The 26,447-nt window shown below is 35.3% G+C and overlaps 1 protein-coding gene and 1 non-coding gene across 2 annotated transcripts in view; one reads left to right on the top strand and one right to left on the bottom strand.

Annotated features, from left to right (window-relative positions):
* LOC126966322 (facilitated trehalose transporter Tret1-2 homolog) overlaps window positions 1-26,132 on the top strand; it is a 68,201-nt gene extending 42,069 nt beyond the window's left edge. The window contains exon 4 of the transcript XR_007729711.1: window positions 26,101-26,132. The gene's annotated coding sequence lies outside the window, so the exon portion shown is untranslated. The remainder of the gene's footprint in view (window positions 1-26,100) is intronic.
* On the bottom strand, window positions 1,228-1,309 carry Trnas-gcu (transfer RNA serine (anticodon GCU)). The gene has a single exon. It is a non-coding gene; the product is annotated as a tRNA-Ser (tRNA).
* Window positions 26,133-26,447: the final 315 nt, after the last annotated feature.

Here is a 26,447-nt window from a genome sequence, read left to right on the forward strand (position 1 = left end):
ATTACTGGGAAATTGAGACTTAACATCTTATGTCTCAGGAAGACGAGCGAGTAGTGCCGCTCAGAATTTTTGAATTTTTCAAGAATCCTGAGCGGCACTGCATTGTAATGGGCAGCACCGTTAAAAATCTGTACTTATATTATAAAGAAGAAATACTTGTATTTTACATCAGTAGAATTGTTTATAACCACAGAGTAACATACCAGGTAGTATTTTACATATTTGTAAAGAAGAGGAGGACAACGGTAAGGGTCACCTGATGTTAAGTGATCACCGCCGCCCACATTCTCTTGAAACACCAGAGGAATCACAGCAGCAGTGCCGGCTTTTTAGAAAGATCTATGCGCTTTATTTGAAGGTACCCATGGCGTATCGTCCAGTCGGACAAGGAAGCTCATTTCACAGAAGGGTATGTTTGGTTGTATGTGGAAGAAAGTTCCCTGAAAACCGCATTGTGGAACCACAGTCACTCTCGGATATGACTAATAAAGTAATTATGTGTCCGTTACACGATCATTCAACTCTCTTGCAGTTCAAAGTGCCCAATCCACTATAATTTGTCAGTAATTCTTATGCCTATAATAGTCAAAAAAAGTATATTGTTTGGTTGACTGAAAGTCAAATAACAGTATCATTATTAAGGTTATAGTAGATACGGAAATAATGTTCTTCTCAGGCACACTATTTTGAATATTTAAATTTAAATATTCTTTTATAAATATTCTTTAATAACATTATAGCCATGTTCAGTTAGAAATAATTTTGAAGATCAATCGTTCACTTCATTAATTTGCACGGTCATTGACATCATGACGTGTATGTTACCAATTGTAACTGCAAATAACAAGGCTCATTATAGAAAAAATAAAATGAAAAGCAAGGTAGATGACATAAGAAATTATAATTAATATGACAATCAAATGCATAGATAAGTATTGGATTGCACGAGCTATGTATGTTATAATAAAAGAGAATTATTGGCTTAAAGTTAGAATAATAAATAACATTAAATCTACGATTACAGAATTGGCTTCCGCGGTATTAGGCTATCGGTACTTGCTAACAACAATCTACCGCATGTATTGATTACTGACATAGTTTTGGTTTTAATATTTATATAAGGCATATTATAATATTATGATGTATTAGCAGAAAGAAGTAAAAAAAATATGAAAATTATTGTGAGAAAAATATTAAACAATAATATATTGTTTAACAAAAAGATATCGACGAGGATGGGATTCGAACCCACGCGTGCAGAGCACATTGGATTAGCAGTCCAACGCCTTAACCACTCGGCCACCTCGTCGCTTGCGCATCATACGAAATTTACTCATCAGATGCGCGTGGAACGATGTATAAATGAGTTCTTTGACTTATTTGAAATTGCTTAGCATTTTAAATTATGTCTTCATAGGTTTGTTGTTCAATATTTTAAATAGATGAAGATGGATACAGGATTATGTATATTATATATAAATCGTATATTGTTAATTTATTGCACCCCGAAAACAAAAAAAATGCCTCAATATTTTTTTAACTATTTGAATAATAAACGGAATAGGGTAATCCCATAAAGTCATAATGACTTGCATAATTTTCGATACGGTTTGCCTCAATTTCTAAATATAACTATGGTTTAACTTCTCGGTTGCGTTACTATAGGTATAGTAAGATACAATCAATTATGCCGAAATTTTCATTAATTTGAAAGTAATAAAAGTTTGTAAAGGTTCTTGACCGGCGCGTTGACCCCATAGATTGATTACGTACCTTCGCGTTCGAAATTTATATCCTAGATCCTTCGATTTTCTGACGGAAACTTAGAATACGATTTTACCCACTTTAAAATGTTGGATTGAATTGAAACTTAGCACACTTATCAAGGACCGATGACATTACAATAAATTAAACAGTCTGTTCCACTTATGTTAGCTTGGTAGGTATATGTCTGTTTGTATGTAACGGAATCATTAAAAGCATAAAGACATTTATTTTCTCAAAATTGATTCCTTTAGAATTCTTATTGATATCATTTCTAATACTACTGTTACTACCGCTTCGGAAACAAATGGCGCTCTGAGAGAGAAGAAGCGCCGCAAGGAACTCTCCCACCTTTCTTTTTTTGCGCTCTTTTTGCTTTTTGCGTCAATGCTATTGCTATAAAATAATCATAATTTGAACATTGTTTTCGACCCCTTTCAAACCTTGGATTTATTATAAACTTTGCACCATGGTCTTGGATGGGTCATACTCTAATAATTTATATAGTCTTTCCCATTTTTCTTACGATAATTTCTTCAGGATAAGCTATTTTTTTGGTCCGATACCCGTTAGTGTCATTGTGCCAAATAAAATGGCGCGTGCTAATTCCTAACTACGACATTATCATCGTTTCATGGCGAAAAAATACCAAAATAAATAAAAGTTAGAAAAAAGTAAAAAAAACGCTTTTACTGAAAACCAAACTGAAAAGTAGAAAATAATATTTAATAAGTACCTACCTATAACCTACGACTACTTAGTAGTATTTATTTTATTTATTTATTTATTTATTTATTTGGAAACAAATACAGATACATCCTTAAACATAAAGTAGATAAAGTAAAAATAGAAATATGGACACAAGGATGTCTCCTTAAACAGTTTCACTAAGTACACTTAATATTTAAATTTACACTTACATTACACTTAGTTGATCATAGATTATAACGTTCGACGATGACACATTACAACGTTCGACGATCATATATTTTAACGTTCGACGATCACACATTACAACGTTCGACGATCATAGATTATAACGTTTGATGATCACATATTATAAAGTCCGACAACCAAACATTATAAAATGCGAAATACGCATATTATAACGTTCGACGATCACACATTATAATGCTATACAAACTTATTACTTACTATACTAGACATATAGTATATATATATAGTATATAGTATGTATACATACTATACTATATATATATACTATACTATACTACACTAACTTATTCGAATACCACACATTATAACGTTCGACGATCATACATCATAACGTGTGATGATCACACATCACAACGTTCAACGATCATAGGCGCCGTTGTGGTACCCATAACCTAGCCGGCATCCTGTGCAAAGGAGCCTCCCGCTGGTGAAATCTAGTGTCAGTAAGAATTGTACAATGAACATTTAAGGGTTTTCAATCTAGGAATTTTGATGTCAAAGATGCAGCTAGATCTGGTTGCTCTGTTAAGGATAAAATTGAAGCCATTTTAGAAAAAAGATCTGCAAAGTCGTTACGACATAGGTGAAGAACTGCGGGCCTACCATGAACTCTTATTGCGATTCAAATGACAACCTAAAATGAACTGCTTTGCTATTTCGTACCACGACGTGATTAGAGCTATCTGATTTAGGTTGACGTCAAATCAACTGATTAAATCGCAATGATATAATATACAATACTGAAAATAAATACTAAAAATGAAAAAAACTAAAGACGAGGCATTAAGGGCCCGGGCCCGGGCCTGTTCGCAAGAACAAATTAAAAAAAATATACTCTGTGGTCCTGTCAAATTAAACACATCAATGGAGGTGCGTTCATTACTCGTTATTTTTACGAAAACACAAGCAAACATTAAATTTCTAATTTTAAGAACTATATTTATTTATGTTACTATTATTTTATAATTACAAAAAAAGGCTTAATGGCTTATAATTTGACGCTATTAAGCGTGTTAAATGTATTTTTAGTGTTTTCTACGCAAAAAAACCGCGAAAATCAAATCATTTTAGGTTTTGAAACGCAACGCATATGGTTCGAGTAAGAGATACAAACTTATGCAACGACTGTAGAGCGTCATCTCTTTCTCACACCGCGGACCACAGACAAATTTATTTCGTTCATTCTTCATAAGCGATCCGGTTTCATCTCATTTAAAACTGGTTTAAGATTATGAATCTAGGTTTTTTTAATTAATATAACGGATGAGACGAATAGGACACTCAGTTTCCTCTAGCCGGCGTCCTGTGCAAAAGAGCCTCCCACTGGTAAAAATTAAAGGCCGGCAACGCTCCTGTGATTCCTCTGGTGTTGCAAGAGATTGTGGGCGGTGGTGATCACTTAACAACAGGTGACCCGTACGCTCGTTTGTCCTCCTATTCCATAAAAAAAAATACTCATAGGACTTTGGATGGAATAGGAAGGCGAACGAGCGTATGGTCCTGATTGTAAGTGATCACCTTCTCCCATGCTCTCTTAGAACACCACAAGCATTACAGGAGTACGGCAATTCAGTTATGTAGGAATAGTTACTATGTTATTATGTTCAGGTCAAGGTATTTTGTTCACTATTGTGGTTGTATGTGGCCGAAAGTGCCTTGAAAATCGCTTGATGGTGACACATCCAGATGATGAGGTTACATATTATATTTCGGCCGCAACATCTTGTCTAAATAGTCCCTCGTTAGGTGCAGGAGAATACACCTATGTAATGAAGCGATGTCTTGCAAGAGAAACTTAAACACGCTTCTTATGAGTGCATAAAAGGCATTTATTTTCACAAAATTGATTCCTTTAGAAATTTTCCTAAGAAACAAATGGCGCTTTGAGAAAGAAAAAAGGGTGCAAGAAACTCTCCCAGCATTATTTTTTGTGCTCTTTTTTAGTACTGATATAAAATAATCATAATCGAGTCCCAGGCTGTCCGATCAATTAGATATTTAGCTGTGGAGTAGTAGGATTTACGACAGAGCCAGTTTTTAATAAAATATTTAAATTTATCTTTAGATAATACCTGAACAGTTATTAAATAATATATATAGCATGCTTAAATGTCGTTTATTGTGGAGGTGTCGTACGGCGGGTCGTTAGTTCTCTCACGTCATACTCGAGAAGAAGTGCTTCTTGTGGTCGTTGGACGATCCAGTCATTGAGAACCCTGCTGTTGCCGTTAAATTTCTAAGATATATTTCTAAGAATACTTAACATGTTAATAAAATATTCGCTATATAATAAATCGCTTATAACTTTATTTATTTACAGTTTGTATAGGCTTATGTATTAATAACTCTTTTGAGGTGTTTTAATGTTCCAGAAGGTATTTGTGTGAAGTTACAGAAGTTACAATTTATTTTTTTAAATACTGAAACTAAAAATGAAGATTTAATAGATTGGCAACGAGCTTATCACCTATCACTTATAAACTTCAACTTCTCGTTACTGTATAACTTTGACATTATGAATATGTAATTTTTTGACCTAAATGAATAAATGAATTTTGAATTGGTTTGTTTGGAAAATGTCACACATAATAATCTTAATATATATAAATTACGTGACACGTTGTTTGTCCTCCATGGATTCCTAAAGTAATGAACGGATTTTAATGGGGATTACTTCATGGAGTTCAGTTTGGTCCAACTTGAGAGATAGGATAGTTTTTATTTCGATTTGGGACCCATAATTATTTTTATTTCCAATATTTGTTTTGTATGGACATATTTTCTGTGAGAGAATTTATTGACGTACGATTTGACAGTTCTGCTGTGAAACAATTTCATTGTAACAACAAGGTGCAGACGTTACGAAATGATACTTGATGTTATGAAAAATTATTGACAAATACGTAAAAAAACAGTATTTTATTTATTATGTGCAGTACAACGTCTATCGGGTCAGCTAGTATATTTAATAAATTATATTATCGAGCGATTGCTAATTCCACAGCCACCTGGAAGACAAAGTCAGCTTGGAACAAACTTCAATCGAACTTACATTGTAGTCCGGCCGGGTTATGCATCAAAGCACACTCCAGGAGGTGTACTCGCAAAGTAGACAACGATACATTCGAAACGATACGATAACACTCCGAATATATCGCAACTATCCTACTCTAACAAATGTTCGAATTCCTTATCGTTTATCGTTACCATAGACTAATATTTTGATTTTTTTACGATGTTTGTATGAATGAAAAATGTTCAAACCTAAACATTATCTGTGCTATGTCGCTGTTAAGTGTCAAAAGTCAAAACATAGCTTAGGCGCTAAGGACCATGCCAGACTCTGCACCACCAATTTGGTATCATTAACACATAATGTAAATGTTAAAAAAATATGTAATGAATATAATATGACCATTTAAAATTTAATGAATAATACAAAACTCGCGGATAATAAAATGTAAAAAAAAGTAACTCAACCCTTCTCATCGACTTCCTATTTCTCAGGCGGCCATTTGCATTATTTCTACGATCAACAAAATGAATTAAATAACTAAGTAGTAAAAAAATCCTGTTGAATAGTAAATCACATACAATTATTTCAATAATATTTATTAAATATGGATATTGTATGGCAAACATATCTATACAACTTGAAACGATAATAGCATCGACAGCCTAGAAGGTGTCGTTGAGATTATCGTAAAAGTGACGTTTGATTATTTGTGAAATTCGAATATTCGTCTCTCACATTTTCAACTAAGAGTAGGGTTACGACCGATAATATCGAATAATGTTTCGTTCGTTCAATTATCGTTTCGACATTGAATACGATGTATCTAAGAGTAGGATTCGACACGACTAATGCCACGATTTATCGAATATCGATTTTACGAGTAGGCCCCCAGAATCAGCTCAAACTACGCAGAACTGATCGAACTGTCGGGATCTAGTTTCTGTGAACGGCTAGATCTTGGTATTTCGTAGAGACGTCGCTTTGTTGTGTATCTTTTAATTTCTTTGTCATTGGCTGCACGACACGCCACAAACTTGGATACCAAATATACCATCAATAATATACAAACTTATTTTTTATGAAAATATTGGACAAGACGAGCAGGACGTTCAGTTGATGGTAATTGAAACGCACTGCTCATTACAATGCAGTGCTGCTCAGGATTCTTGAAAAACCCCACAAATTCTGAATGGCACTATAACTGCGCTCGTCACGTTGACATGAGATGTTAAGTCACATTTGCCCCTTAATTTCACTAGCTACGGCGCCCTTCAGACTGAAAAACAGTAATGCTTACACATTACTGCTTCACGGCAGAAATAGGCGCCGTTGTGAACTATGGAATAACCGTCTATACGCGGTATATCCAGGACGATGCGACATGGGTACCTTAAAAAATAGCGCCTACACGGTCTTACAAAGCAACGCTCTTAAGATTGTGTTGATGTTGCAAGAGAAGTTGGGTGTCGATGATCACCAGTAGATGAACGGTAAGATTGTTTGCCCTCCTCTTTCATAAAAAAAAATACAAGTCCCCACAGTGACCGATAAAGAAAACCACAACACGTACTCTACAATAATTGAAAAAAAAAATTGTTTTAACATTACAGGTACTACCTACTATCAGTGAGTTCAAAAATTAAAAACAACTTGTTCTTCATTATAAATATAAAGAAGATATACTCGTATGGTTATATATAATACATGGTTGAAACCTTCATTCGTTTGGTCCATTCATAAAAGAGCCACAGACGAGTCGCTATGACGTTTGCTTTGGTAGCACCCGAATTGCATCACTTGCACGACGTCGAATAATAGATTACTCCGACCTCACCTATGTGACTACTATGGATACTTACTACTAACTTATCCCATCGTCTCCTCTCTCTGAAAATCTCCGAAGATCTCAGCCGTAGTATTTAAAGCACGGAGCGTAAACGCAGATTTCGGTCCTTCCGTGATTTAAATTAAAGTTGCTTTATTCTTTTGAGAAAATTTGTCGAGACGAGCAATACGTACAGCTCATGGTAAGAGATGACCCCGCCCATTTTAATGAAGTTCCACATAATTATTAGCCGCATCACAATATTGCCTTCGTCACTTGCTAAGGCCGCTCTCCAAATTCCGCAAAATAGCGCATTATTGAAATCTCTTGACGGTTTATATAAAGCCCATCTTTTTATAAAAAAATATAGTATATCTACAGAATATGAGAAGAATATTTATTTTTTCTTAACATTTATATTTTTTAAAATAGACAGTGCGAAAAAATAATCACCAAAATACCCGTAACTTTAACAGTTGGAGCCATGCTTATCATTTAATCTAGAGAAAACAAATACATAGTTTACAATTAGTTTAAAACTATAGAAGTTATAAGGAAAAAAGTGTGAAAATTTCTATGATAAATTTCTTTTTTGCTCTACAATTTTTTTTTATACATTTTACAAAAAAAATACCTCAGACCAAACTTGTAGATAGTCTTTTGAGGATTTTTTTTTAAATTCATTCATTTAAAGCGATGTTACAGTGCTCCATACTTGGTTCGTCAATGCTCATGAGAATCCGGTCAAAACGAAATGTTTAATTTATGTTTATGATCGTTTTTTCTATTGTATATACATTCTTTAAAAAAAAATGTTAATTCCTTACAATTTTGCTCATTCACTCCTCACTGTTTTCCTTTCTATAGAACTTACCAAATTATTGTTTCTTATAGTAATTTCTAAGACGAGTGTGGGTACATTTCGAGAATGTAGGCAGGTAAAAAGGTCTGAGTTACCATTTGGGAACAAATGAACATCTGCCTGCTACGACTGGTTTTCACAGTCTCCGAGTATCTCACCACTATACTCAACAGGTCCAGTCGTGGCTCGGAAGATATCAAAATCCTGAAGATTGGGGCTGGAAAAAGCATGTAAACATTTGAATGCTTATACCAGCTCCCAAGCCTCCAGCACCCCCCGATGTCATGAAATTAATTTTCTGCAAATGCAGAGGATTTATTATGGAAGTGTGTATGGCTGCAGAAAAGCAGGTCTCACATGCTCTATAGATGCCTACATTGTTCTATGAGATTATGTTAGATGAACTTCCAACTGTGACTCCAATTTTAACTTCGACTTTCAATTATATTCTGAGCCACAGCCTGACCGTCGAAGATAGGTAGAATAGAATAGCTGGCAAATAACTGATTGGAAATATGATTCTGTCGAGGATTACCTCATCGGCGAGATGTCTGAGGAGTAGGCCTTTTGGGAAAACCACGTAAATAAAACGCGCCTAAACGGTCTTTAAAGATAATAAAAGTAAGTTAAGCATTTCGTTTTGACCGGATTCCTTTGAAGCACTGTAACACCGTTATAAAATATTAATACTTGTAAAATAATATACACAAAAATTTTCCTTACAAGACCATCTGCAAGATCGGTCTAAGGTAATTTTTTGTAAAATGTGCAAATAAAGAAAAATTTTATAGAAATTTTCTCAATTTTTTGCTTATAACTTCTTTAATTTAAAATTTAGGACAAAAAATTTTGGAACATATTTGAAGGCAAAGCGATTTGTTACAAATTATGGTTTTACGAATATCTTGTAGGACGCATAGTTTCCCAGATATCGCGAAAAAGGTATACTAAGGCACCCCTTTTTCCAAGATGGCGACCCGGGGAACAAGGGCTGCAACCCCACAAACTTGGGGTTAAGTTTCTATTGACACCCATATGTCCCAAAAATAAAATTGTAACATGTCAATGGATTATGTACGAATTTGGTCAGAGCCATATATAATACACTATAATATACCAGAGAGTCAGAACAACGGCAACATAGCTTTATTTTGTCAGTGACATCTAGTGAAAGCTAGTGAAACCGATATAATACTGTAAACTACTAGGGCTGCGATCCAATTCCACGTTTGTGATATTAAACTAAGAATAACTAGTAATATTGAAGTTTGCAGTAGTACTACAAGGTGTCGCTAGCAGCCTCATAGTTTTGTATATTTAATACACCCGTCACTACATATTATAAACAAAGCGTTCGCGTCTGTCTGTCTGTTCGCAATAAACTCTAAAACTACACCACAGATATTTAGGCTGTTTTCATAAAAGGATAGTGCGGTTCTCGAGGGTTTTAGTATGGTTTTAGTATATAATATAATAATTTGTTAAGTTTATGTCTCCATTAACGAAATTTGTTGGAGATGTAAAGTAAGCCATCTGCTAGATTTCAACCAAAACGCTGTAAGATATAAATATAGGTAGATATAATATCATCAGACGCTCTCCGCTCGTAATATACATTCTGCAAGTTTAAGATTAGGCGTAATTGTACGGAAATCTCGAAGACCGAGTCTAGTTCCAGAATTCGGAATATGAAAATTTCCTGAGGATGCCTCGTGTACGACAAATCTTAGTGGAATTAAGGCTAGGGACCGAGCCAACGGCCTTGAGGGATCGAGCGGAGCTAGGTTACCTCTCTCGCACAAGATCGCCATAGTTTTAATTCAGAATTAGAAGCATTTTTAATTTATTACTAACATAATTCAATTTTCTTTATATAAATAACAAAACTATGTCATGTTAAATAGTTTTGGTAAACAGTGAATAATTTTTCATACAATTTCTATCTAGATTACATGAATAACATGGCTGTAAAAGTACTTTGGTGACTTTTTTAACCGACTTCCAAAAGGAGGAGATTATCAAATCGATCGGTATTATTTTTATGTATGTACACCGATTACTCTGAGGTTTGTACACCGATTTACGTAATTCTTCTTTTGTTTGATGCGAAATAGATGCCATTTGGTCCCATAAAAATTTTACATAGTTTGGCGCAGTAGTTTTCATTTTATGAACATTTGTACAAAAATTGTCGTCTACCTGGATGACATAATTGTTTTATGTCTACGGCTTTTTTTCGGAGTTTTCATTCAGGTTGATTATATATTATTATTAACTGACACTAAAACGTAAAAAATAAAAAAAAAACTAGTATGTAATAGTAATATACATATATACCAGTGGGTTCCTTTGCACAGGATGCCGGCTAGATTATGGGTACCACAACGGCGCCTATTTCTGCCGTGAAGCAGTAATGTGTAAGCATTACTGTGTTTCGGTCTGAAGGGCGCCGTAGCTAGTGAAATTACTGGGCAAATGAGACTGAACATCTTATGTCTCAAGGTGACGAGCGCAATTGTAGTACCGCTCAGAATTTTTGAGTTTTTCAAGAATCCTGAGCGGCACTGCATTGTAATGGGCAGGGCGTATCAATTAGCATCAGCTGAACGTCCTGCTCGTCTCGTCCCTTATTATCATAAAAAAAAACTGACTTCAAAAACTGAAAAGTATCAAATAACTAAAAATTTCATTTAATACACCTCTTATGCCAACCTTTACATTTAACATTAATAAAATACTATTATTTGTATGTGCTACATATTGATAGCTTTGAAGTCGGTGTCAAGCCAAATGTAATAAAGGCACTCGTGACTTTGAGCGGGATAGCTTCGTCTAGAACAAAACAACCCAAGCGTGGCCAGACAACCTAAATAATTACAGTAAGTACCTAAGCTGTTTATAATATTAAGTTTTATTTTGTTTAGGGCTTGGCACTGACTTAAAACCTATCAATAGTTAGCACATATAAATAATAGCATTTTGTTAATATTAAATGTAAAGGTTTGCATAAGAGGTGTATTAAATTAAATTTTTAGTTATTTGATACTATTCAGTTTTTGAAGTCGGTTTTTTTAAACTTAGTTTATTTTTCATTCTCAATGTCTATAAAAGATAGAAATGTAAAGAAAAAATGAATTTTCTTCTCATACTCTGTAGACATATAATTATTTTTTGTAAAAATAAAAGCTTTATATAAACCGTTAGGAAATAGTTTCAATTATACGCTATTTAGCGATTTATTGGGATAGCGGCCTTAACACTAAAGAAAGCCAACAACATTTGGAGTTACTAAGTAATATACAAGATAAAAATAAGTTTTATAATGTTGTATTCAAGAGGCAAGAGACGATCAAAGCAGATGTGATATATAGTGCTGTCTAGACGATGCTTCGCTTTACTTTGGCACGAGAGATATTTTTATTAAAATAAATAGACGAACGAATTCTTGAAAACAAACAATATAAGTTCAGAAACTATATAGGTACTCTTTTTTTTATTTATCAACGTAAGATGTACAAATGATTTGAGTTTTCTTTAGTGTTAATTCCGCCAATATTTGTCTTTAAACAATTCGACACGTGTTTCGCCTGACATCTGTCAGTCTCGTGCCAGATTTTGGCGAGATAACACGTCCTGAGGATGCCTCGTGTAGAGGCGAAACACGTGTCGAATTGTTAAAAGACAAATATTGGCGGAATTAACACTAAAGAAAACTCAAATCATTTGTATGATTATGGATTTCCGCAAAGTAACGCCTACTTCAATAAAAATTAACGTAAGATGTGTTTTGTGAAAATTATTTACCGATTTGAAAATATATTTGCGTATTAAAAGATCCTTATAATGATAATAAATTTTTCAAGAAATGGAAACTTTGAATAGAACATTAGAGGACAATTTTTGTATAGTTTTGTTTCTTAATTATTGAATTATGTACATATTTCATCCATACTGTAGGAATATTTATTTTTCAACGTGTTTAAGAATACCAGCTAAAACGCTAGGTCATGCAGTTCTTTCGTAGTAAATAAATAAAAGGCATAAAAGTTACCTATTTATTTTCTCAAAATTGATTCTTTTCTCTCCCAGCATTCATTTTTTTGCGCTCTTTTTAATAAAAATAAATAATATTGTACTGTCATTGCTATTGCTATAAGATGATCATAATCTAGCCCCAGGCTGTCCGATCACATAGATATTCAGCTGTGGACTAATAGGATTTACGACAGGGCCATTTTTTAATAAAACATTTAAATTTATTTATAGATAATGCCTGAACAGTAGCTGAGACTTTGTTATAAAAGTGTATACATTTACGTTAAAGCTATTATGTATTTTATGAAGCCTACTAGAATTAGTTACGAGCAATCCCTTATTTCTAGTGTTATGATAATGAAAATCACTATTCAGAGCAAAATAATAATAAAATAAATAAATAATAATGATAAAATAGTAAAGACTAGCTAGACTAACTGCTTATAGTAGCAAAAATACTATCTCATCGTGTACTATCACACATTCCTCCTCCTCGCGTCGTATTCCTCATTGCTGAGGGTCGTGATTTCTCATCATCATCATCATGGGACGAGGATTCAACTTTTTGACAATAGTTCGCCATCTGAGTTTGTCCTTGTAATGTGCAGTGCGTCATGAAGTCCGGTATCCAGAGATGTGCGGATTTGGTCAGACCATCTTATAGGGCTGCCACCGCTAGGGCCTCGTCCGTCTTCCCAGTAACCATCAGTTATTCGAGGTTGTGGCCATCTTTCCCGGCGATATGTCCAAAGAAGATTCTACTTAGGTAGATGGATGAGAGTCTGGTTTTTACACCTAGAGTGTGAAGGATGGATTGGTCGGTGCAGTATGCTGTCCAAGGGATTTGAAGCATCATCAAATTTTAATTATATCTATTCAGTTGTTTTTGCGGTTTACCCAGACAGATGAAACTTCTATAAATTACGTTATTTTTGGCATCAGTATTGTTAGTAAACCGACTTGCAAGTGTTCTTTTTATAAATATTCAATGTACAGTTATAACTTTATAGATATTAAATACTAAAGTTGGTTTGAAATTGCTATACCTAGTGAAATTAATATCTAACACATTATGCAAATTTTTGGATACTATTAAAATATTTTTATTCTAAAATGACATATTCAAAGGTAAAAAATACCACAAATTCGAAATGGTATACCACAGATCTGAGAAGAACGGGCGCAAGAAACTCCACTTCTTTTTTTATTTAATTCATTTAATATCCCGAGGGTGATCGCTCCATTCACAAAGCATTTATAAGAAAATCATGCATGTTATTAATCTATACCACACAAAAAGTGGGAGGCTCGTTTGCACCGGATGTCGGCTAGATTATGGGTACCACAACGGCGCCTATTTCTGCCGTGAAGCAGTAATGTGAAGCATTACAAATGAGACAAATTTGGGCAAATGAGAATTGACATCTTATGTCTCAAGGTGACGAGCGCAGTTGTAGTACCCCTCAGAATTTTTGGGTTTTTCAACAATCCTGAGCGTGACTGCATTGTAATGGGCAGGGCGTTGCAATTACCATCAGCTGAATGTCTTGCTCCTATCGTACCTTTTTTTCATAAAAAAAAAATAATTCTTTTGAATGTTGCAAGACATGTATTTTGTAATGGTTATGTAAGTATTATGTATATTAATCGTACATTGTTGCAATTCAAACAGAAGTCAATTTTTTTTATTGAATACCTAGGTTACTCGTACACTGAAAATATTTAGAAAATGAAAAACTGCTTAATGTAGAAAGTTGCCAATTCTTTTATTGTTTTTCAAAGTAATCTCCGTTCCTCTCTACACATTGTCGCATTCGATGGAACCACTGAGAAAAGCAGTGGGCCCATTCTTCCTTAGGGGTCTCTTCTATGGCAATTTCGTACGCTTTCACCGCATCTTCAGGGCTCGTAAAGCGAATACCTCGAATTGTATCTTTAGTTCCCGGGAATAAATAGAAATCGCAGGGTGCCAGGTCAGGCGTTCACTGTATGTCGTATGACTCATTATCTCGACACCTACCGTAGTCAAATATTCAACAGTCCGTTTTGCGGAGTGCGCTGAAGCATTGTCGTGGTGAAGGAGGATCCTGCTTCCAGGGCGCTGCCGTCGAATTTTTTCCAAGACAACAGGCAAAAAGCGATGGACATACCAGTCTTCAGTAACTGTCCTTCATTTTCTAGCACAACTGTCGCGAAATGACCTTTCCGACCAAAGAATGAGTCAATCATCTTATTTCTATTCTTTACCTTAGTTGGCCGATCCTCGAAAGTAAACACCCACTGAGCTGATTGTCTTTTGGTTTCGGTTAGAATATATATAGCTTTCATCACCTGTGACGATGTCAAATACAACATTTGAGTCACCGCCGTTGAACTTATCTAACATTTGGCGACACCAGTCGATGCGAAGGTGTTTCTGGTCTTCGGTTAAAGTATGAGGAATCCATCTGGTACAAAGCTTCCTGACGCCTAAAATTTCGTGTAATATTTTTTGAACTTGACTCATACCTTGCCCGTATCTGCCGATAGGTCACTGTCTTATCTTCCTCTATCATGCGTCGCATAGCACTAATGTTATCTTCAGTAGTCGCTGTTAAAGGACGTCCCTCACGCGGATCATCATTGAGATTGCTACGTCCACGCTTAAACTCGTTAAACCGATTGTAAATAGTGGCACGAGATGGGGCTTCATTAACAAATGCTAATCGCAGCCTATCATAGCTTTGTTGTTGAGTAAGCCCACAACGAAAGTCATAATAAATTGTTAATAAATAAATTTAAAAAAAATCAAAAAAGTAAAAGGCATAACAATAACTCTTCAACGTTTCATACTAAATAATTGCGTCATGCCGGGAAAAACCTTGTTTAACTGTAATGAAGAATGGTATTACAAAATAGCTCTGGAGTGTTAACTATAACCAACAGCAATCATTAGCAACCTACAAATTAGACTTAAGGGTATGTTTTACAGGTTTAAGTAGCGTTTAAAGCTCCAAATGCTATATTTTCACCATAAAACTTGTTTCAAAACACCATATTTGCGTGTTTTTTGCTTACTCTTTGCCTGAACTCGATCGTTCGGTCGGGGGGATTCTTCAGTGGAGGACGCGTAATCCCTAACTCTAAGCCGTGTGGTTGGGAATCGGAATTAGCACTTAAGGTAATTCAATATTATGTTAATTTCTCTAGATATGATTATCTAGATTCTAGGACGTAAGTCCTAAATAGCGCTTGATTAGCCCTGACTTGCAGCATATATTCAATTTTGAAAATTAATCAGAAATGGACAGTGCATCACTAATATTAAAAAAAAACTTAGTCACTTTGAAGTAAAATTTATTTGCTCTTTGAATAAAAAGCCTTAAGGATATAGTTGTGTATTTCCATTCAGTTTGCAAAGTTCGTTACGCTTGAGGGGATGAAAGTCAGTCGGCAACACAACTTCAATAAGAGTAGTTTCTGCAAGTTTTGCTATCGTTCACTGCGATGCGAACGGGTACATTAATAGTACAAGATCCCACCGATTGATTCTGCAGGGACCCCTTTTTTGATAAAACTAATTTTAAATGAACTGTGGGAGTAAGGATTGTATTACCGATTGGTTGCCTATAAAAATTTGACCGCAAGTATCTGTATTTTATTATAGCATAGTTATTTTTTTGATGTTATTTGCACCTATATGTTTTTTTTTTCAATAAATTGTACGTCATTTTAAGGAAATTATGTCAAGAATTGAAAGAAATATGACCAGCTCTCAGACAGCCGCAACATAAATATTGCCTGATGTAAACAAGTACATTTTTGTTGATTATCAACAACAGCCGGAAAATTTAAAAAAAAAAATTGAAATTGACAGTTAACCGCTATTTTGAGCAATGCGCGCACACTAACCCAAAGCGAGGCAACTAATACTAAACCAGGGGGGCGTATTCGAGCCAGTCTCGAGCAATGTATGACATTGACGTGCCACATTTTCTGCCTCACTAAAATGCCGGGTTTTGTAGTAAAACTTTGTAAAAATAATACTACAAGAATTAAGAAAGACACTGGGATCATATATACACCAGTAAGTATTTTGTATTCTATTAAGTTCAATGTAAAATTAGAGGAAGCGTATGTTACAAAATTTGAAAGATGCCATTGAGTGTCAAGATGTCACGCACACAAGCATCTAATAGTTGCCTTAATAAATTAAAAAAAAAAGCTATTGTTCAGAACGCAGCGGAGACCAATCCTTAATCTAAGAAATAGTGTTAATATTTACAAAAGATGAATTTATTTTTTGATAATATTACGAGCAGTAACAATATCAGTAAATAACAAGATATTGTTAAGTGCAAACATTAAAAGCTGCATACAAAAAACAAATCATAGAAGCTCACAGTGAATCCGTAAATGTGCGAGAAGTTGTAAGTACTGGGATTGGCGAGAAATTCAAGACAGCGAAAGGTCTTCGTACTAGGAAAAATTTACAGGATTACACCGCCGTGTCCAATTTCACGCGATTTATACCAATGTCTGTTTAGACAGATAAAATGCTCAGAATAGGTATTGTCGCGTATATCTCGATGACCTGCCAATCTGACAATTTAGTTTTGTTCACAATTTGAACGGTTCTGATTCTTTTGCTTGTTTTTTTTTGACAATAAATCTATTAGACGAGCAAGACGTTTAGTTGAAGGTAATTGATACGCCCTGGCAGTGCACGCTGCTCAAGATTCTTGTAAAACCCAAAAATTCTGAGCGGCATTACAATTGCGCTCGTCACCTTGAGACATAAAAGGCATTTATTTTCTCAAAATTGACACCATTAGAATTCTTATACTACTACCGCTTCGGTAACAAACGGGGCTCTGAGTGAGAAGAAGCCGGGCAAGAAACTCTCCCAGCATTCTTTTTAATAAAATAAACAATATTGTACTGTCATTGGTATTGCTATAAAATAATCATAATCTTGTCCCAGGCTGTCGGATCACTGAGATATTCAGCTGTGGAGTAGTAGGATTTACGTTACAGAAGATGTCAAATCTCATTTGCCCAGTAATAATGCGTACACACTACTGCTTCACGGCAAAATCAAATCCTGAGCAAAGGAGTCTCCCACTGGTGAGGACTGCTTAAAAATAAAACTATTATATTCTATTATAATATTATATTAAGCAAATATATAATATATATTTGCTTAATATAATATATTTCATTTTTAATACATAATTCAATATAATTTATTCTTAATACATAATTAAAACATAGGATAACTTTGGTAATAGTCTGAGACAGGTTGTTTTTATCGGACAAGAACTTGAACGAATCGTTGCAGTATTGGCGAATCCAGTTTTCCTTTTTTACTTTCCAGGTTTTTTTTGAGCTCGAACGCAGCCTTGCCAGGACGGATGACGTCCTTTTCCTTATGATGGCATAGAAATCATCCATTAGTGCTTCAGCAAACATGCCTGATGCCGAACAAAACCGCGGCAAGCCCAGCAGCATCCTGAAACTCTTGTTATACTGCACCCTTAGCGCGTCGAGTGTCTTTTGAGTGTAGTTGGTCCACAGCCCCCTCGTGTAGAAGGTTTGACAGTAAGCTTTAAACAGCGTAATTTTTGCTTTCTTGCTACATCGGGTGAAACCTTCGGGCCAACATATTACACCTCACGGCTAAGGCTATTCGTTCACGTTCTAAGTCCACCTGGTCCCTAAGGTCCTCCGTAAAATAATGACCTAGATATTTTTACTGGGTGACTCGTTTGAGTAAAGTTCCATTGAGTGCGATACTAGGCTCATATTGCACTTGCTTACGAGGGGCCTTAAAGATCAGGTATTCACTTTTGGCCACGTTATACACTTACCCATGTCTAGCAGCGTACTCCTCTGATTTTATAATCACATCCCAAACGAGATTAAAAATAAAGAGAAGCCTTCTCTATTTAAAAGACATCTTAAAATTTTTTTAGTTTCAAAATGCTTCTACGATTTACCCGAATTTTTTAATAACAAGTGTGAGAATTAGTTACAATATAGTATAAGAATGTAAAAAATGTATATGACTTCTTTTTTTTTTTATGTATAACGTTGCTGTGCCCTTGCAGGGCGTCACATATTGTCTACCTATTAATGTACCAACCATCCTACTGTAAAATGTGACTTGCAATAAAATATTTTGATTTGATTTGATTTGATTTGATTGAAGTAACTCTCTGATCGAGCCGGCCGTGGGACCCAACAACACCATGTCATCTGCATAGCTTAGATTATTTACACAGCTGCCGACTAGCTTTTTGCTGAGTTCCACGATCAGCTCGTTCACGTACAAATTGAAGAGCTTAGGCGAGGCTAACGCCCCCTGCCCCGCACTCCAACCCGTACGGCTCAGAGAGCTCCCTTCCCCACCTGACACTATTTAACTGGTTCGCGTACCAAAATCGCATAATATTAAGCAGCTCCGGTTGTACGCCAGCTCTCTCCATCCACCAAAGCACATCGTATGCCACTAAATCGAAAGCCTTGGATAGATCAAGTAAACAGGCGTACACCGGCGTTTTTCGGCTGGTATACTATAGGACAGTCTGCTTCAGGCTTAATATCACGGTTTCCGTTGAAAGTCCAGGTCGAAACCCAAACTGCCCGTCATGAAATTGAAGCGTTTCGCTGAGCTTTCGGTCCATCAGATTGTCGAATACCTTGGCAACTATGGTAGCAAGCGATATGGGTCTATAATTAGACCAATTAGAAATGTCACCCGTCCTGTTTTTAGCAATGTTCTCATCATATTCATAGGGATATATGAGTGAGTGAAAAAATCTGATAAAACATTAATTTTATCATATAAAGTAATCTACGTAAGCGAGGTTACCAGCGACTTTTCCCAAATGAATATATACCTAAATAGCTTTAGTCTCCCTTTCCAAATTAAAGCGTAGTAATCTTTTAAGGAAAGGGGAAAACGATTCGGAAAAATCAATTTCCCCGTAGGGTACTCATGTTACAAAATAAGTTGTTCAACAAAAAGATTATCCATTTTTCCGAGAACTGAAGCTTATCCAGCTCATAAAATCTAGGTAAAATGAAACAGAAACATTAAAAAGCCTTATTTCGAAGCCAGCTGCAAAGTTTTAAATCTTAAAGTCAATAGAAATTTCTAGAATACTTTATACCTGATATTATCATTCAATACCAATCACTGTATACTGTTTGATTGCAAAAAATACTTCCAAATAATTCTGGACATAAACATATCAATTATAAATTATATATATATATATATATATATATATATATATATATATATATATATATATATATATAACTAACTAACCCGGCAAACGTTGTATTGCCATATAAAGTAATAAAAAAAAATCAATCATTAAAATTTTTGAGGTATAGAAGATAGATGCAACCGATTCTCAGACCTACCAAATTTATCGTACTACAATTATTGTATGCGATTGCCATCTTGCAACCCTATAGCGGATTTGTGGAAGGAACAGAATAATATAAAATCGCGATACAAAAATAGTTGTGGACCGTAGAAGAGCGAAAATTTAAAATTGTATCTATTTTATAATGCTGAATCATAAAAATATTCACGTACAAAAAAATAAAAAAATTAACCACCCTTAACATTTAGAGGGATGAAAAATAGATGTTGGCCGATTGGTCCACCCAAGCCGATATGCACACTAAGATTCTCGAAAATCGGTCGAGCCGTTTCGGAGGAGTTCAATTACGTACACCGTGACACGAGAATTTTATATATTAGATTTTTATTATATTTATTTTATTTGAACCTTTTCAAAAAGTGCCTTCGTACTTATATTGTGACAAGCAGGCCGACAGTACATTATTTATTTACTGTACACGAGTAGAAATATTGTTTATTTCTCCCCATTTATTATTTTGTGAGGCTGTTGAATATTTTTTCTGAGAACTGGTTCAGTTTATTTGACAGCGGGCTAAAAGTGACGAAGAAAAATGAAGAACTGAAATATATCTCTGAATTCTTTTTGTAAAACTAAAATTTGTATTTTTTTTAAATGAAAATAAGGGTCGACACGAGCAGGACGTTCAGCTGATGGTAATTGATATGCCCTACCCATTACAATGAAGTGCCGCTCAGGATTCTTGAAAAACCTAAAAATTCTGAGCCACACTACAATTGCGATACAATTGAGACATAAGATGTTAAGTCTCATTTGCCCAGTAATTTCACTAGCTACGGCGCCCTTCAGACAGAAACACAGTACCTACATTACTGCTTCACGGCAGATATAGGCGCTATTGTGGTACCCATAATCTAGCCGGCTTCCTGTGCAAAGGAGGCTCCTTTAGTTCCCACTGGTAAAAACTAGTTGTATTTTTTTCTGTAATTATCACATTGAAGTCTTTGTTTTTCTTGTGGATGTAGTATAATAATAATAATAATAATAATATTGACACACTCTTACACAAATTATCTTGTCCCAAACTAGGCATAGCCTGTACTATGGGTACAAGACAACGATATATTTAATACAATATACTTACTTAAACATACATAAATACATATAAACATCCATGACTCGGAAACAAACATCCATATTCATCATATAAATGATTGCACCTACCGGGATTCGAACCCGGGACCTCTAGCTTAGTAGTCAGGGTCACTAACCATTCGGCTATATCGGTCGTCAAATAATAATAATATAATACACTATGAATCGCTCGGGAGAAAGTACCCAGGCGTATTGAGTCAGCCCTTTTCCACTTATAATATACTATCTACAGATAGAGAAAAATTACCACCTTCTACTGTCAGTAATTAGCTATCAATAATCTGAAGCTGTTCCAATATACCCGATAAGTCATTCTTATCGCCAGTTCACTGTTGCCATTTTCATACAAACTTCTATCCCTGGTACGCTATACGTGATCCCATTGGCAGACAGCGTGTACGGATAAGGTGAGTTACCGTCGATAAGTTTATTGGGAGAGAAAAGTCAACGATAATTGCGATTTTTTATCTCAAGTAGGCCACAACCGGGGGTAGACTGAATATTGGGAATGGCCGTTCTAAACTTATATGATGTCATTCCTATTTTAGGCTCAATGAGCTGTCATTATTTTTGCACTGTTGTAAGCTCTATGGTCGCGGGTTGGGCGATGAAGGTTCAATAGTTATTATTATCATAATCTATATAATAAAAGAGAATGTACGTATGTATAACAATAACCTAATAACCCCTAAATTATTCGACCGATCTCAATGAAATCTAATAGATTCGTTGAAGCTCAAGGAAGGTTTACATATATAATTTATATGGCAAAACAACGTTTGCCAGGTCAGCTAGTTCTTTATTAAAATTTAAACCTTATTATACCTAATTATATTTTGGTAAGTTTTATAACAAAACAAGCAATTTTGGACTGAAGATTACCTGAAAATATCCACAAATTTCCAAGTATTTTTGAAATCAATAGGGAAAATGTAACCACCGATTTTAAATATATGCATAAATGTACTTGTCACACATTGTATTACATAATATTACACATAGATATAAGCTATCTACATATAACTATCAAGCCAAGTTTCAATTTGTAGTATTCGTTGCGGGCGTGCTGTCTACAATTGAATTCATATGAATTTCCATACCATTCAAACCCCACAGAGGAAAATTGTCTGGAAAAGGGCGGAAATGTTCAATGAAGCGGCGAGCCAGGAAGGAATTATTTCTTCAAACTACTTGGCCTCTTGTTGCAAGCCTTATAAATAACGATATTATGTAATAAGAAAAACTATGTGTCTAAATATATTTACAACTAGCTGACCTGACAGATGTTGATCTGCACATCTATACATATAAATAAAATTGGAGTGTCTGTTTGTAAAATTGAAATAACCGTTTTTTACTACACTACATATATACGGTACATACACAAAAATATTTTTTTTTACAATTTTTGTCTGTCTGTCTGTTTGTTCCGGCTAATCTCCGAAATTGTTGGAGCTATTTTGACGGCACTTTTATTGGCAGGTAGCTGATGTAATGAGGAGTAACTTAGGCTACGTTTATTTTATAAAAAATCATTCATTTTAGAAAAATAAAGTAATGTTGCAATGTCCAAGAAACGGTTTTACTCTAAAAATAATTTATATGGCAAAACTACGTTTGCCGGTCAGCTAGAAATAAATAAAATACTGTTTTTCATGAATTTGTCAATAATATTTCATAACATCAAAAATTATTTCGTAAAATATGCTCTCTGTTGTTATAATGAAATTGTTTCACAGCAGAACTGTCAAACCGTGCGTCACTAAATTCGTAATAGTTCTCATATTGTATTCGCGCGGTATTAAACAGCTTGCCATTATAGGAGCTATACAAACAAATATTGGAAATAAAAATAATTATGGGCTCAAATCGAAAAAAAAACTATCCTTTCTCTCAAGTTGGACTAAACAGCACACAATGAAGTAATCCCCATTAAAATCCGTTCATTAGTTGATTACGCGCCGTGATATTAGCAAGTGAAGCACCGTTATGCTAGTGTGTGTGCGGTTATGGGAGATACTACCTAGTTACACAATTTTTTCTACCTTAAATAATCATATATGGCCACAAATACTTATATAGTATATTTTTTACACTTTTTCACAACGCACGACGGCATTTTTAAAATATTTTATTGAGATGCAAACTGATCTGTCACAGACGACGACAATTCTCATGATGGCCGCCTATCGGCCTGTAGTAGTGTAAGTGTGTGCGTGAGGCTATATTTACACGTTAATCTGCTTGTTTTGGTGTAACACTGTTACGTAAGGTGACACGGAGCCCTTAGTTTTTTACTAGTCCGTGTAGTAATGTAATATTTTAGTTGTAGGATCTTTTGTGAGTAGAAAATAAATAGATATATTATAATTATATATATTTAAATAAATTGAAAATACCAGAGACACACCACCAAATTTCAGAAGATGATTAATTTTAAATACAAGTTACTATTTATTTATTAAAAAGGCATAAAAGGCATTTATTTTCTCAAAATTGATTCCTTTAGAATTCTTTTTGATGTCATTTCTTATACTACTAGATACTACTACCGCTTCGGAAACAAATGGCGCTCTGAGAGAGAAGAAGCGGCGCAAGAAACTCTCCCAGCATTCTTTTTTTTGCGCTCTTTTCATTAAAAATATACAATATTGTACAGTCGCTATAAAATAATCACAATCTAGTCCCAGGCTGTCCGATCATTTAGATATTCAGCAGTGGAGTAATAGGATTTACGACAGAGCCATTTTGTTATAAAACATTTAAATTTATTTATAGATAATGCCTGAACAGTGGCTTGGACTTTATTATAGGAGTGTATACATTTACACTTAAAGCTATTATGTATCTTATGAAGCCTACTAGAATTAGTTACAAGCAATCCCTTATTTCTAGTGTTATAATATGAAGTGTTATATTTGAACACCAACAATAGATATACATGACATTTGCTTACACAATATAAAGATTCTTTATAGTCTAGTATAAGGCATTTACTACAGACCATTTCATTTTTTGTCCTCCCAACACAAAACAAATGATTTTGTACTTTGCGGCCTTACAAATAAACTTTGTATAAAGTTATACCTGAGAATAAACCAAAAATATGAAAATTTTTACAAAATTGACTGGTTTATTCGGACGTATAAAGTTTCCCGCGTTTATTTGCAAGGCTGCAGCCTAGCGAAACTCTAAGAAATAAGCGATTTACTCGATTGTATGAAACGTGCAGTCATTGACAGATTGACACATGACGGCTATAGCCGTCATGTGTCAAGCTCGTGAAGATTATAATCTTGTAAAAAAAGTAGATAACCGAAATCCATTACGCTATAAGCAACTTTTCGCTGTAAAACTTAGCCGGATTATATTTCGTCGCCAATCGCGATACTATAATTACTACTATTTCAAACTTATGCCAAAAAAAAATTACTGCACGTTTCAAACTAAACTAAATTTCAATTTTTACTTAGCCACCTCTTAATACGTAGGATATATACGTATTTACATCCTCTTTGCAAGGCTGTTTGACATTCGGAAAACTTCAGAATTAGCATTTTTTTTTATTTAATTGGTGGTACTGGATGCAAGTCCATATGCCAGAATTATTATTGTATTAAGAGTGCTGTCAACAATATAGTCAACATTTTGCATATTCCTGGTTTATTCACTGGTATAAAATTTTACTTACCAAGTTTATTTTGTTAGGCCGTTTGTTTTTACGTTGAAGGTTAAAGTTCTTATAAGGTTAGCGGACTTAAATGATTATAATGAAATTGAAAATTTCAGACGGGTCGACTGACAATTGACATTCAACAAGTTAGCTGAAGGTATAAATTTAAAAGGATTCAAACTTTTATCAAATCGATTTTTATTGCTTAGAAGTTTCGTTGAGAGTCAGCTGTTCAGACGGCACAAATCGCTTGCGTTTTGCATTGATCAAATTTTAAGTAAAATCGAACAAGTTCTTACTACCACTTCAAAGTTTGAGCAAGAAGAAGAAACTTGCTAAAGTTTTAAGTCGTAGAATAAAACGTCGTCTTCACAATTAGCGCTTTATTATAATAATTTACATTTTATTTAATTTCGATGGTTTTTGCTCGAATCCCAAGCCCGTGAAGTCTGGAGTGCCCCAAGGCTGTGTGCTATCTCCCACGCTGTTTCTTCTGCATATCAATGATATGTTGGACACCGCCAACATACATTGCTATGCAGACGACAGCACTGGTGATGCCGTATACACGGGCCATGCAGGTCTCTCTCGGGAAAACGTCGACCAGTGCCGGGAGAAACTTGTGTCTTCTATCGAGTTCTCACTCGAGAAGGTCGCGGAATGGGGTAAATTGAACCTTGTCCAATTTAACCCCCAGAAGACTCAAGTTTGCGCGTTTACCACTAAAAAACCCCATTTGTCGTATCACCGCTCTTCGATAACACTTCCCTTAAAGCCTAGTATCGGAATACTGGGTCTCTAAATCTCGAGCGATTGCCAATTCCGTGGCTATCTGGAGGGCAAAGCCAAATTGGGTTCGAAGAAGCTGGGCGTCATCAATAGAGCACGGCAATACTTCAAGTCGGCCCATATTCTAGCGCTCTACAGAGCGAAGGTCCGGCCACACATGGAGTATTGCTGTCATCTCTGGTCTGGCGCAACCCACTATCATCTCGATCCATTTGACCGCGTGCAACGCAGAGCTGCTCGAATTGTCGGGGACCCAGTGCTCTGTGAACGGCTGGATCACTTGGCGTTGCGTAGAGACGTCGCTTTATTGTGTGTCTTCTACCGCATTTATTACGGGGAGTGTTCCGAAGAGCTGTTCAACCTGATTCCTGCCGCCGAATTCCACTTTCGCACGACACGCCACAAATTAGGATATCATCCCCACCATCTGAATGTGTGGCGGTCCTCCACAGTGCGGTTTTCAAGGAGCTTTCTTCCACGTACTACAAAGCTGTGGAATGAGCTTCCTTGTGCTGTGTTTCTGGGACGATACGACATGGGTACCTTCAAAAAAATCGCGCACACCTTCCTTAAAGGCCGGCAACGCTCTTGTGATTCCTCTGGTGTTGTAAGAGAATGTGGGCGGCGGTGATCACTTAACACCAGGTGACCCGTACGCTCGTTTGTCCTCCTATTCCATAAAAAAAAAATTACAATTACTTCACTTAATGTACGAATATGGTATTAGAAGGCAACCATACTGGTCAACTGTTGAAGATCAACTGGCATGCTGATCGTGTGTGTTAAACACGTTAGTAATTGATTGATAACTTACTGAACAAAGAGGAGGTTAAGTTGACAACTTAACCTCCTCAGGAGGCAGATTAGAGAGAACCAACATTGTCTATCTCTGTGGAATTCAAATAAAGTAGACTTATGGTTTTAATTTTTGTAACACAAGAAACTGATTATCTACTTACAGCTTAATTTTACTATAAAACTTTTACACAATA

The sequence above is a fragment of the Leptidea sinapis genome, chromosome 10, assembly GCF_905404315.1.
Source record: "Leptidea sinapis chromosome 10, ilLepSina1.1, whole genome shotgun sequence".
Classification (NCBI taxonomy): Eukaryota; Metazoa; Arthropoda; class Insecta; order Lepidoptera; family Pieridae; genus Leptidea; species Leptidea sinapis.